This window comes from Spodoptera frugiperda, chromosome 4 (assembly GCF_023101765.2).
Source record: "Spodoptera frugiperda isolate SF20-4 chromosome 4, AGI-APGP_CSIRO_Sfru_2.0, whole genome shotgun sequence".
NCBI lineage: Eukaryota > Metazoa > Arthropoda > Insecta > Lepidoptera > Noctuidae > Spodoptera > Spodoptera frugiperda.
Window position 1 is genome coordinate 7,212,361 of NC_064215.1, and position 12,961 is coordinate 7,225,321.

Here is a 12,961-nt window from a genome sequence, read left to right on the forward strand (position 1 = left end):
TATTTTATTCTTATGCTTAGGAATCTATATAAGTATCCACCTAGGTACGTAAGTTGTAAACAAGCAATGAATATTCTGCAAAAATATTTAATTTGTTTTTGTTACCCATCAAACAGACAATAATATTGTAGGTATCTAGATATGATTCTCTCAGACTACAGACAAGCAACCGTCATCATAAATTAATTAACAAGCATATCATAACACGCCATGTTCCCAGCATCCATTTTATTAAGTTTTTCACCAATTACATTGACGAGACAATCATGTCGGCCGCGAACAGAACAAACGTGTTCCAAATCCGACCGCTGGAATCCGCGCAAAAACAATAGCGCAGGAGCAGCGACAATTAAACGCGTGTAATTAAATGCGGGCGGGGCCTCGCGTTAATGAGGCCCGCTCAGAGGCGGCGGCGGCCGTAATCAACATTAAAGATTGGCGGGAGATGCAGCGCCCCGCGCCCGCGCCCCTCATTACTTATACAAAATACTTAAGACGCGCGTCGTCCCGCTCTCCGCGCGCTAATAGCTCGCGCCCACTCGCTATCGCCGTCCCGCTTCGGCCGGCGAGCGTAATTAAGCGCTCGCATCGCCTCGACTCGCTCCGGCCCTCGCCACGCCCCCTGCGGGGCGCGGGGCGCGCGGCTCGGGCGGGGGGCCGCCGCGCCGGCCGCGCAGTGTGCCGGCGACCGTTGACTGTGCTGCGTCGCGCGTGCTGCGACCGACCGCACCCGAACGACAAACTCACACCAACAACACAACTTTAGTTCCTCATTAACAGTTCAGTGGGTGTTTTGGTGTAATCACGAAGTTACTTGTGTTTTGACTGACCACACTCGAGTGTTAAGTTCTAAGTTCTGGATACTGGACAAGTGATTAAAAGTGACTGCGTGCTATGCCGCAATTAACAGTTTAGCTGCGTTCTGCGGGCGATGCTCACAGGTTAATATTTACTTTTAAGTTTTCTTATTGGAATCCAATTGGGAGAAGGATCATTTACCTAATACGCAACTATCTTTTTAGTGTACTTGGAGAGAGGCCGAAACTTCCAAAAAATATTGACATTGTTTTTGGCCGACACATACTTGAACGAAAAGTTCGTTGAGTAGTTACGAAGTTATTTTTCTCGGGTCTGCTGGTAAATTTACAACTTTTTCTAACTAAGACATTAGTTATTTTTTCTCGTTTATTGCAAAGATTGTATTTTCTGCCTTAGTTGGAAGAAAATCACCTGTCTGCACCATGGAAGGTCACTTTGCAACATTTCATGTAAACAAACAATAAATTGAAGTTATTTCCATGCATCGGACTTGTTTGTATGGGTTATATTCCTACATTTTATAGCACTTAAAGTGATTTTGTCGAATTAAAAGTGAATAAAAAATCCGCAGCTCGAACTCCGCGGGCTGCGTAAAATTGCCAAGTCAATGAAATATTCAAAACAGGTCGAAATCACCTGTTCTTCGGATAAATGATATCCTCAATTGATTTTTTTGTGTGAGTGCATTTTCCTGTTATTTTTTTTGTAACTTTTACCCAACTTCCATTCATAAAGTGCGTAGGTAAATCTGTGAAATACAGGGTGTTTTTCAAAATTAAAGTCCTGTAAACTTTTTAAAACAATTTTAAATGTTCGATTAAATTCTTATAGATAAAACCCTGACTGTCTGCTAAGTCAACATAAGTTCTATATCTCATAAAAATCATTTGCTAAAATAGCAAAACCGCTAAATTCAATGTTCCGTCGCGCGCGAATTTTGTTAAAAACCAAGTTTTTTAAACAAGATATAAAAAGTGGCATAATTAATTTCGTTGACATGGAATTCTTTTAAGAACAGAAAAACAGTGAATTCTATACAGTTAGTATTTTATGGTTTTATTGCACTTTCACACCGATTTAGAATACACGGAGTGCTGCTTTAGAAAAACTGTGTGGCAAAAACGATACCTAAGTGTTTAATTTAACACGACAACTGAAAGTTTGTATCACGTTTGTTTTTCGTTTTTTATCGATTTTAAACAAATTTACCTTATAAATATTTGTCTCGATTTCAAATCGATACTTATTCCGAGACGATTTTTTATACTTTACAAGGAAGTAATGCTGGAAATGCTTTAAAATTGTTTGTTCTATTTCAAATGATGTGATGATTATGTCCATGACCTCTTATGGTTGACAATAGGCACTTCACTGTTCCGTATATCCCTGTCATTAGGACTTGACTTAAGTAAGGTTTGAACGGAAACTAATAAATAAGAAACTAATTTATTTAATCAATAACTTCTTGTTCTAATTTTTTATTGGCTATTATTTCCAAATGATCATGTATGTAGTATTGTAAGTGTTTTTAAATATGCGTGAATGGCAACCTGTCTCCCCTTTTCAAAGACCGAATCGACAAAAGCTTGATTGATGTCACGAAAAAATGTTCTTGAATTCGTTACAAAAAAAATAGGTAGATGTTGGAGTTTTCTTTAGATATTGAAGATAAATATATTAAAGTATGTGTTTTCTTCCATTAGACACAGTTTTAAAGGATTTAAAATTTCTATTCAGGCGGAACCATTCTCTTTTTTTTTTCTTACCAGAAAGCAGATGACAAGCATTTCCTTTTGTCGTAACAGAAAAAAAAAATGAAACTGTCAACAGTGTTTGAATCACAGATGACTGTTAAGAATGCGTATCACTGATTTGGCCTTAATTTCGATTAGTTGAAATCAATAAAAAGCACTTTTTAATCAAGAAGTTAATTTTCCTTTAAGAAATCCAAATTGAAATTGCCGTTATTCGCAACCCGTGACATTTGATAATCGCTATGTGAATACCGTGTAAAAGAATTAAGATCTTTAATAAGACTGCTTCACTAAATTCTTATAAGCTAAGAGTTTTGTACGAAATGAGATTTTGTTATAAATGCTCATAAGAAAATTAATTGTTACTAAACTTAGGTACCTATCTACTGTTATGACTATGGTCGACCGTTTTTTACATGTTTTTTAACCAGATTATATTGCAACCAGTTCTACAAAAGTCGTTAGGTATGTATAACTATGTATAGGTACTTTTATTCGTTTTACAAAACATTTGATGACTACATTGTCAATCTCAAAAAATCTCATTCTAATAAGCTTTACCAGAATCTATTCCAATTAACCGTTAATCAATATTCGATATACAAAAATTCAAATAAGGAACCCTTTCATACGTCAGGCGCATTCCCGCGCAACGGGCGGCCATCTTGTGCCGAGATTTCCCGATACACATTCAGGATAGATCCATTTATCAAAGCGATCGATATCTATCGCAAACAGTGTTTAATTTATTACCGGTATTATAATTGATTTGTGCGTAGGCGCGTAAGGTTGGTGCGAATTATACTGACAATGGCGCCACCAAAGACGTTATGGTAATGGGACCTTATAAGCATAACACTTACTTGAATAGAGAACTCCTTTTTAATTCTGTTGTCCTAGTACTTTTCTTTGTTGGTGACATTTTTTTATGGACAAACAATGATGTTGGTACTTACCAAATTAATCAATGCTACTCTTAATTAGTAGATGTTAGAAATTTTCCTAAAAACTAGTTAATTGCTTTATTTAGTTTTTTGTAGAAAAAGAAACTCGAAGGTTTCTACGCTATTGTGTGAGGTACATTCTAAGTACTTAATGAGTCTATAGATACTTAATTGATAATAAACGTTTTCGCAATTCTCGTTATTATAGTGGCTTGTAGTTAATTAAAACGTCAATGTAGCTCATTAATATGTGTATCGGATGCATAAGTGATTATGTAACTCTACTGCCTATATATGTTTATTTACTGGGAGAATTTGTGACTGCCATGAAAAATGGACTCAAATAGGTACGTACTTAAGTACAAAAAAAAAATACAAAAATTCGGTTAAAAATTATATCCAGTAAGATATAATTATTTTCCAGTAGGTACTTATGTAGGTATGTTTGAATATTCCCGTAAGCCGAAAAAAATTACGGTTTAAAACAACACCCTATACAGTAAGGCTAATGAGAAACATGACTAGTAAGTTAACGCGATGTTCTTATGTTTTTTAGGCTTACCTACCTTTCACTATACAAGATTACACCTCGTTAATTTCTTTATATTAATAATTGTTTTATAAATACCTAATAGTTTCATTTATCTTTTACTAACGTAAAATAAAAACATGAGTCGACAAAACCTTTAATACGCATAACATTACCTGAATTGAACAAAAAATGCTCCTAATACCTACCTACCTACTTCATCTTAAAATAGTCTACGTGCTGTATTTTTTACATTACCATATGTATCTTTAACAAACACGTGATTTCTGCTACCGCGCTACCTGAAACAATGAAAAAAACTTTTATTTATTTATGTATTCATTGTTATTAAAGTCCCTATACCTATGCATGTCTGTCCGTTTTCCGAAATTTCAAGAACAATTTCGGTCAATTCGGAAAATTCGGTAAATTAATTTTGTTATGAAGAAAAAAATTGTTGTTTATGTATTATTTTTGTTACACGAAAAATAATGTCACGTAGGTAGGCATTCGATGTTTAATTCAAGATCTCGAAGTGTGATTTGAAACCAAACAGTCGACGGGACGAGTATTAGCAATTTTAATGTGTTCAAAACACTGTGGTAATAAGCTGTAGGTTTATCTCGTTATAAAATCAGGCTGGAATTGTCTGAGGCTTTAAGGGAATTTCAGTCTATAGTGCTAGGTAATGAGATTCTCATTTGCGTAGTTCCGGGTTGAATAAGTATCAAGTCTTTTTTTTTCTAAGCTATTATAGTTTTTTTTTCTATTAAAATGAGTAAACAATAAATGCCTTTTCAGTTTATAAATTTTTACGTAGGCTTTATTAGGCCCTCTTTTCCTTATTCGGAAGTACTTACTTCATTATACATAGTTACCTGCTAAAACTAACAAGTGTGATATTGTAGAACAGTTTACTTTTATCCACAAATTAAAACATAAATGGATGAGAATTAAAAAACAAATATACCTCCTTACTTTTGAATTGGTTTTCGAAAAAAATACTATTACAATAATAAAAAAGATACCACCTTTTAGATCAGATAAACCAATAATATTTTTGCGTACAATACAAACGCATAAATATGGAACCATACCTTTACATGGTATATAGGTACTTAAGTACAAGTAATTAAGTATGTACTTAAGCCAGTGTATAGGTGTACTCGACCGGGCTATGAATATACCCACCCTGTCACATTCCGTGGGTGTCGCAGGCGAAACTGAGGGATTTATTAGGACGGGTAGTACTAAGTAATAACTGCCTTTGTTGCTATAATGACATCATACACTCTAATTACCATATAGCCTAAAGTTCCTTTTAGTCCGCCTGGGAATGTGGAAATGTAACGTTTGTTTTGTACAGAGCTCCTTTTGGAAGAGATATAAATAGATATAGTCGATGCTATTTATAGAAGTATTGTGTTTACATTGTATAGTTATTTTTAGTCTATATAAAAAATGAAATGCTTAGTTGCGTATTATATATGGACACGAAAATTCCATTAGTCTTTATTCTTCGAATTATTGGGCCACAAATTTGATCAATTTCTTACCAGATGGAGAAACAATGAATAAATCTATCCTAAAATGTATCATTTGCATCACGAAAATACATCACCATTAGTCATACACAATAAAAATAAAAATACGGAACAAAAACTTCGTGACTTAAAAAACATTGAACTACTACCGCCATCTATCGGGCGGTAGTGGAAGCTTTTTTATCTGTAGCACGCGACATCCGTATGAAGTGTCCTTTAGTGAAGAACCACTAGATAGTCTAATAACTACTTGTAAGGGTTCACAATATGAAGTTTTAAGATTATTTACCGTTGTTTATTCTATTTTCTAGTTGTATATAACTAGGTACTTTGGGTACTTTTTATAATATTGGTATTTTGGTTGAATGAAACAATTTGACTTCCAGCTTTGCTTAAACAACAACTTCTAGTTCTAGATTGTTATTTACCATTATCTATTTAACTGGTTACTTATTTATTGTACTTTTTTAATAAGTTAGCTAGTTCGATTAGGTAGCAGTGTAGAAAATTGGACCGCGTTAACAAAATGAACAAACCAAATAATGACAAAATTGAAGAGAAACACCTGAAATGAATCAATACATTATTTCTGCACTATATACATGAAATTAGAATACAAGCCATGTTAAATATACATGTCTATGTCTACAAAAATAATATAATTTGTCTTGATGTCGGCGACCTGTGTGAGGACGACGCCTTCTCACCCAAATACATGATTTACCCCACACAATACACTTAAACATTCAACTGATTCCAGATAGGCCATTCCTCAAATACACAGACACATTACCCGACAGTTCAGAGGTCTTTACACTACAAAAGCCATAACGGTTACATTTTGAATACGGTGTGACATCACTCATAATCTGCATTTGGATTCGCTAAATCTGATCATTTCCTGGCTAATAAATAAAATGAAACATTGAATAATTCTATCAAGGCATGAAGTTATCGGAGTTGTTTTTGTATTACCTGAGAGGAGTTGAAAGATTTTTGAGCAATTGCTTGATACAAGTCGTTCATGGGCATCAGAAGTATATTTATTGGGTAGTCCAATAACCAAATCTGGAACTTGAACTATACCTTCTAATAATAAGGTGTACCTTACTTTGGCCCGCGAAAATAAAACGACAAGTGACCGTTATAGTTTTGCACGTGTCTCCCATTCACAGATGACCCGAGCCGTTTACCTATTTACAATCGTCCCATGTCCGTTATTCTATTTTTTGAATTCAATCCAAAAGGTGTTCTATAAATTTCCGCTCCACATCGGTCGCGTTCGGCTTTTAAATCGAATGTCAACAAACATGGCGACGTCAAACAAATCGATTTCCGAATTTTTAACGCTGCGTTCGAGCGATTGCGAGCACTATTACAATAACAACTTGTTATTCGTGTCGATTTTTTCCTTTTGCAATAAAATATCATTTTTACAACTTACGAATTAATAGAAAATAAAACAATGTGGACAATGGTAAAAACGTTTGTAAACCGTTAGAGTAACAAGAGCGGCTCGTGAATAAGAAATGTGTCGTATAAAAATTCCTACGGCACTTTTGGCTCCATTATATAGTGTCAACGGTGTATATTTGTGTGTACAACAGATTACGTCCATATACCGGTAACATTTTCTCGTTTAGCGCAATTTATCAGTGTTGAGTGACATCAATAAGTTTTTCGTCGATTTCGAACGTGCTTATATGGGTATGATAATTTGTTTCCGGCGTACGCGGCGCGTGCGCAAGGCACGACAAACTATTACATTCATAGCGTTAGCACGATTTGCATTTGAAATATTTCGTTCGGCTCGCGCCACTAGGGCACAATGCCTTCGGGAGAGGCGATACATTCAATAAAAGATGTAAGTATGTGTCATATCAAATTTCTTGGTATATTTTTCAGCGGCTCGTGCTGTGGATTTCTTTAGCCGGGCGATAATAGGGCTCATTTTGTGGCGCACGTGCGTGAATAATCGCCACCGGGTTTCGGCTCTTATGTCCTACGTTATGGCTTATCTATAACTCGTATGTATAGCGCAGTGTGTAGTGGGTTAACTAAATATGCGGATACGTTAACTAAACTGGCTTCTCGTTTTACGTTACGCAAATTGGTGCAATACACTTCCATTCCCTTAGAAAGTTGCTTGAATTTTTACTCATTGCGAGAATCAGAAATACTTCCATCAATGATTCCGAAAACCACACAGACCCTGTTAAAATGTCGCCAAACTATAAATGTGTCCAATTTTTCACTCATTTCTCCATAATTATTGTCGAAACTTTCAACGCATGCAGGTGAACTGTTAATTAAACTGAAATTAATTTGCGCGAACATTTTCTGGCGTTGTGGCGTAAACTTGGCGTGGTTGATGCTTTTGTTTTATTGAATAATTGCCCAGAGGTGTTTCGGACGAGACCGACTGGTTCCTTCAAGGCCAGACGACGAACTTGCCCGAACCATTGTCCTTATTCGCGCCGACGAAACTCGACTCGATTCACGTTACCGACGACAGTTTTTTTGAAACTGCATGCTTTTTGGTAGCCATTCATTGTTATGCTCAACTTAAGCTTTTAATTGAGACATTATGATATTTTAGCACCGAAAATACGAAAATGATTTCTGCGAATTATGTTTTCACTTTGAAAACTGAGTTATTCGAGAGTGTTAATAAGTGAATGTGAATAGTGTCGCTTTAAGCGATAATTGAACGTAGTTATTGCAAGTAGCCCGAGGCAGTGCGCGCGCGCCGTTTTGGTTGACGTCCTGCGCAGCTTTTTGATGCCTCTGACAAATCACCTTTTTGGAATTCTTTTAAAGACTTGTTGCTAAAGTGAATACTTTTTTACTATTCGTTTATGGAAAATTCAACAACAACATTCTTATGTAACCGCATAAAATATTATGCAAAATATAAATTCCAAACAAATATAATTTGGACATATTCTAGATATTAACTTTGTTAAAATTAAGTCCGAATTTTATAGAGGCAGTCACCTCTATATGTTTTAATATCAGAAATTAAAACAGCTAATGATATTGTCTAAGATAACGGACTCATAATCCGTTGTATATTGCCCTGCTATCTATAGATAGTGAACATAAACATTTAATGTAATTTCCGACTGACAACGAGGGTGAATCTTGTAATCTATGTTTTAGTAAATTAATCAAGATTACAATGGTTTTTGATCTATGTTTTGTTTGTTGTATTCTAAGTGCTTCTGCACTGAATTTGTTATGACTTCAGAATGCTATTTTCCACTACTTTCTTAATATTTTCCAGTGTACTAGTCTTTTTATAATCTGTAATTAACTTGAAATAATTTAATTCATTCCAGTTAAAATCTCATAATAAGTTATTAAACATGTCCATATCATATGCTTCGTCTTGTAAAAATTGAAAAATTGAATGAATAACCCTCCGATATCTATGAACACCTAGGTAGATTAACTATATTGTCGAGCCACTCCAGTTCAGTAATAAACCTTGTTATCTTCCAATAATTAGCGATAACTACCCAAAACGTTATCTTTGATGTTTGCTATTAAATAATCGATAGGCACTCAATCGATAAACGGTCATTGGCTATGCTTTGACTGTCAAAGAAAGTTCGTTCGTCCCAAACTTTATTTTGTCAACGAATTCTCTTTTAACATTTAAAAATTAACTTCTATTAATCAAATCATTCTAACTGTTAGTGATTTATTGAGTATGGGTAATAACAAAAATAGGTAGTATATCGTCATAAAGATCATTTGCTACACTAGCGCCTCTATCGACGCAAAAATAATTTGGTTTATTTTAAGTGTCACATATTACTCATTATTTTCTTCTCAAGTTTTTTAAAGTTCCTAAATACTTTTGTTGTGTACTATAAACACAATAATAGCTTCATCCTAACCGAATTCACACCTTATAAAGCGAAATTTATTCAATGTTTAGTTTGTATTTACAAAGTCATGACGTGGACCTAATAGCTGCAATATGAAATAGTTATTTTTATAGATGACATAAACTTAAACACCTTACCTATAGTTAATTAACGGCTTATTTATTTAGTGACAACTTAAGACTACCGGACAGACAAACATTACAATGAATGTGCCTACATTCTCGAATAAATTGCAGTAAAATACAGACACAAAGCGATGTAAAAAAAAAACTTTCTTTTTGTTATTCAGACTCCATGGTTAAGAAACTATCTGTGTGTGTGTGTGCGTAAGTCGTTATATGCGAGTGAATCATTTCATTATGCATGCAAAGTGTCACTTTAATTAAGTTTTGTGTTTTCTGCGATTGTAGTGGACATTTGTAAGGCTCGTTATGAATGGTCACCCTCATTGTTTTGAGTTCAAAAATAACTATGATGCAGCGTAATTTTAAACTGGTATGGACCCGGAGTAGGTAGAATTGAATCCGTAGCCGTTGAAATCGGTGACTAACCGGTAATTAATAGTGATAATTATCGCAGACACTTCGTGGAATGATTCATTTGCACATGTAGCAGTAATTTGTGACTTTACTTTTGATTTATATGAATGTGAACAGGATGTGGAGCCTACTTAAGCAGCATTTCTACCTATAATCATGAGGTTAGGGCTTGACCAACGGTTTATTTCGAAAGGCATTAACTTTCCATATTGTTAAAGTCTAATTACAAGAAATACCTCAATAGGTAGACACACAGGTTCTGATCATAGATTTTGTATCGAATTAAAACCTGAATTCTAGTTTTTTCCACGTCTTAGATAACATATACGAGTTATTTACACGTAGGATAGATTGCCTCTCACACTAGGTGTGGCTTAATAAAGATTTGAGTTCACCAAATATGTTTACAACCATTTAATTTCCAAACTAATAAAATGTAATCAGCATTAATTTGTCATGCGAGTGCCGCCATAAATCGACCCACTTACAAATTCCAATTTTATTGATAATTAAAATTGCCCGCAATTAGACTAAGTAATACCTAATTACGAGTAATTGTAAATCAAGAGATTAGTACGTCGCAGCGGTGTTTTTATACCATACGATCTTTATCTTAGTTTATGATTTAATTACAAGTTAATATTAGGCCTCGTTATTTCGTATCGAGTCGAAAGGTGTAAAGTTTAATACACACTCATCCTCAGCTATAAAAGGAGTGGCCGTGAAAACAATTTTATATTTCGTCTCCAATTAACTGGTGTGTAATTAAATTTATATCGACAGCGTTTTAGTGTTACAATTTTGATTTAGGTAATTAAAAAAAGTGATTTGTGTAAATTTAAATGAGGTACTACCTACTTATATCGTAACTGCAGAGCATAAAGTCAAACGCAGTAACATTATAAATTGAATGGATTATAAAAGCCTAAAAAAGGTACAAAGTAAGGCGGTGTGCACACTGTCGCAGGAACGCCACGAGCTAAACTGCGTCGGACGAAATTACCCTCTCGGCCGCTCCCATTGTTGGGTTGCCAAAAGCAATAAAAAATTCCCTTAAAACAATAGCACCCCCGGGCGTCGACTGCCGCAAAAGATGTTCATGATAATTATTTTAGAAAATGTACCGCCTTAAACGCTCCTTGGACTTACAGGTGTGGCTCCATACGTAAATATAAAATATTGATCAGTTATGTCTCACAAAATCATTATGCATGAAGACAGACCTATACTGTATGCTATACATTAGGGCTGCCTGGTTCAGACGCTCTACAAATAAACAGCATAAGTAGATAATTTTTTACAACACCCAAGTACCTAAGTGAAAAACATTGATAGTTGGAAGTCCTTAATCCACATAAAATTTTATAGTTTCAATTAAATAAGGTCCATATATGTGGTACATAAATTATTTATTAATTGATAAATATATTAGACATACATACAAGTAGAGGCATAAATTGAACACTGCTTGTAATTACTTTCCTATAGAGTAGGTACAACCGATAATCATGTTTTTATCGATGTCTAGTTCGTTTAAAAAGGTTTATTCAAATTTGTCGTGTCCCTCAAAGTATGTTACTTGGGTAATAGTGGATCTGTTAGTTGGTCATAACACAACGTTAAGCGGATTTTAATAACATTTTGGGTACGGAGGTAAGTAATTACTGTTTATATCATCAACACTCATCCGCCACAATTAAGTCAGTATTTTTTTTGGATGCGCGACAATCACGTTTTGATTACGGTCATAAAAACATGGACATGGCTACACTGTCACTAAATAACGATTAACCATAGTCAACGTTGTGTCCCTACGTTTTTGAATAAATGGTGTAATTTTCATGAATAATTGTCGTGGAAAAAATGAATTCCACTTTGTGATCATATCATGGACCAACAGATTAATGCTACATTAATAACTCTAATCATTGAACTTGCGAAAATTACGCGAAGCAACGGCAAAAAACGATCACACTTGCCCGCAAAAGTTGCTTAAATTTGATTAACTATTAAACTAAAAAATAGATTGTATGATTTATTGCTGAAGATTTGAAAGCTATCATTATTGTTATTCTCATATAGTTTAATCGTTGGTAAAATAACAGTTGCCATGTCCATACTAAACGTCCGCGACAATTTACTCGTGTATTTACTAATGCTCGTTAAGTTTAAACGTTGTTTTCGGTCACATTTAGGCGTAACGTAAGTGGTGTTGAAAAAATATAATTTTCGTCCTTCTCACGGAAGGCCTCGAGTCACAGATCGTATCGTGTAAACTACGCTTTATAATCTCGGTGTCCACGACTCTTCTATTGTTATGAGACATTTAATTTTCATGAATCTTCTCATGGATAAGCGTGCTCTTATATAAATAAAAAATAAAGTTTCGTAATAATAAAATAGACCTCACACTATGATAGCCTTCAACGATATCGTTCGTGTACTGATTATGGTTTAACTCAAGCAAATATAATCCTTATACTTGAGACCTAAGTTATATTTTGGATGAGAGCTAATTTCAGATGTTTAATTAATGTGAAATACCATCAAGAGATTAATTAGTTCTGTCCCCCACACACTTTGCCGGCTATTAATTTAAAGCCGAATAATTCCTCTTACAAATTGAATGTTTGAGAACTCGTTTGTGGTGTGTGTACGTTTTTGACACTGCATGAGCTTACATTCAATGCAGATTTATCGCCATTTTCGCGTAAATACTGACATCAATAGCTGCTGGACCATAATGTTATTATGATAGCCAGATTTATAGTTTCTAATAGAAATAAGTAGTTCCAGCGTTCGTATTAAATTAATGGTCGTATATCATTTTTAAATAAGAGCTTGAAATAAAAACAGCGGCTACTCGGGGGTCGAGTACTCACGCGTAAGGCAACAAACTGTAGAAGTAGGCGATACGGGCATGTATCGAAAATATT

General features: G+C 34.7%; 1 protein-coding gene across 1 annotated transcript in view; it reads left to right on the forward strand.

The window, feature by feature from the left end:
* Positions 1–662: 662 nt before the first annotated feature.
* Positions 663–12,961, forward strand: part of LOC118272755 (zinc finger homeobox protein 3) — a 51,322-nt gene continuing 39,023 nt past the window's right edge. The window contains exon 1 of the mRNA XM_035589408.2: positions 663–941. The gene's annotated coding sequence lies outside the window, so the exon portion shown is untranslated. The remainder of the gene's footprint in view (positions 942–12,961) is intronic.